The following is a 2,456-nucleotide window of genomic DNA, read 5'->3' on the forward strand; positions in this document are numbered from 1 at the left end:
CTCCGTGCCATACCCTGTCTTCACCATGTGGGCCTTGCACAAAGCAGGTTTTTATGGAGCAGACCCAGCCGCTGCACCACCCTCGGTTTGTCTGCACTGGCACCTGGCTCGCACCACGTGCACCCCACACCGCACAACAGAAACCCTCTTTCAGAATGACGATGATGGATCCAGATTGGGATGAAGATTACTTCCTTAATGTGCTGAAACTCGTTTTACGTACATGTGCCTAAATATACAGTTCATTACTCAAATGAAGCCATGAAAGTGCCATAAATACTGTGCTATACAGCAGCCCGCCTGAGTTATGTTATAGCCGACACATATTTTTATTAAGCAGTTTCTCATGTGCCTTCCTGGGGATTGGTAAACAACCGTGCAACTCTTGTTCATCTGTAGATGTTCTGAAGAAAATTACCTGCCACAATGAGACCATGTCATCTGCTTCCTAAAGGGGGATTCCATTCAGTTTTCAAACTTTATGTAGAATTGAAATGTTGAGATATAAACAGACACTTAACAGACCTTTTTTCCATTCAGTGGTGGTGGTAGGAACCAGTAGTTGCAATATCCACAATGAAAATATTGCCCTTTTGTAAAATGACCACTGACTTAATCTTTGTGTTCTACCTAACCTTATTGCATAGACAAAACTATTGGGACACCTGCTTTTCTCCTGAAACCAGGGGTATTAAAAAAAACAAACAAAAAAAAAACTTGGGCTTGTTGAAGGGAAGATTTTAGATTTTGGAGTTTTTAATTCAACTAAACCCAAGCGTCTCAAAGCAGCTTTTGAGAGATCCGGGTCTGAGCCTCATTTGAGCAAGCCAGAGACCACAGTGGCAAGGAAAAACTCCCCTACGCTGAAAAGTAGAAACATTAGTTTTGAGTGCATTCAGCAACAACTGCGTTAAAGAGGTCAGGATGTTGGATGATCACTACCCCACCTCATCCCCAACTCTCCAGCTCGACCCAAAAGTGTTGGATGGAGCACTGTCATGCCACAGAACACCGTTCCACGGGGGCTTTATACCCCCTCTCGCCCACACCTGGCATTAGGCATTGTGCAAATAAGTTCATGTTTATCTGCTCCAGATAGTCCTATTCTATTGGCAGTACTTCTTTACGGGGACAAGACAAGCTTGCTCCACTATTAATCACTTAAACTGTCTCATTAGGCAAGTATTAGTAATTATTTTCTAGCAGTGTAACTATATGTTACTATTTGTACTGAACCACAATGGAAAGTACGTGGTACGCACAGCCTGTGGCTATGTTGATGAAACCTTTCGAACTGTGGGTCGCAGCTTGGGGACAGTGGGATCAAAAGGTCGCTATTCTATGACTATGTATTGCTTACATTACAATCTTTTTTTTTTTTTTTTTTTGTAATAGCTTTCTGTTATGCAGCTATTAGGGGCCTTATTAAATGCTGTGGAGGTCTGATTCCCATAATTTTTTTTAAAGTGCTGCATTTCATGTCAGTGCACTCAGAGAATATCTTTTGAAAGAATCTGTGGAATTCTTCTTTTAATGAGGAAGGGAATAAGTCATTTGAACCAATGAACCTTAAGTAAGATAACTTGCCTGGCTAATTAGAAGTGCAATACCTCATCTTGGAGTCACCACATGGTGGCGGTAATAGCTTGTAAAGGTTGGTGGGATATGATTTATGCTCTCCCAATGTAGCTTAAGGACGATTAATCACCCTTTACCTGGATGTACCTTCTGCCCCTCTCTAATATGCCTAATGTCCTGTTAACAGGGCCTACACACCCATTTCCTGTATCTCAAAGTACAGGAAGTGAGCCAGGCAGGTGGTGCACTCGTGCGTGTGTGAGGACATGACTCTGTATGAGGCCGCAAGGTGTGTGGAATTTCCCCTCTTTGCTGGGATGGAGGGACTCTATAACAGAGCTCCGGGAAACATCAAAGCTGGTGTAAGTCTGACTCACCTGAAGCTGCAGGTTTGCACTGTGTGGAATGTTGTGAAGTTGTACAGTTTAATTTGACACGTCTGAAAACTGTTGACTGTTGAATGAACTGATATAAAAATATAAAAATAAAAAGTCAGTGGTACTGGCTGCCAATAACAAACGCATATCCTAGATCAGCACCAACACGACTGGCTAAAAGTATGGAAAGATTTGAGGCCCCCAGATGGCTGCTAATACTTCCGTTAGCTAGCTAGTCATATAGTGTCATAAGTCCCTCTTAACAACTTAACCCTGCAAAGTGTGAGGATTCATGCATGCTAAACGCAGTGTACACTGTGCTAATTGATGCTCATAAGCCACATTAGCCTTGGATTCCTTCTTAAACTGCCTCTTCAAATTCTCCACCAGACCACAAAGAACCATTGTCCCACTTCTCTGCTACCCTGACGAAAGAATACGAAGAAGGCTGGGTCACCAGGCTTTGACCCGCTACCTGTCCACAGGCAGTATGTGGCTGAA

The sequence above is a fragment of the Salminus brasiliensis genome, chromosome 19, assembly GCF_030463535.1.
Source record: "Salminus brasiliensis chromosome 19, fSalBra1.hap2, whole genome shotgun sequence".
NCBI classification, from domain to species: Eukaryota; Metazoa; Chordata; class Actinopteri; order Characiformes; family Bryconidae; genus Salminus; species Salminus brasiliensis.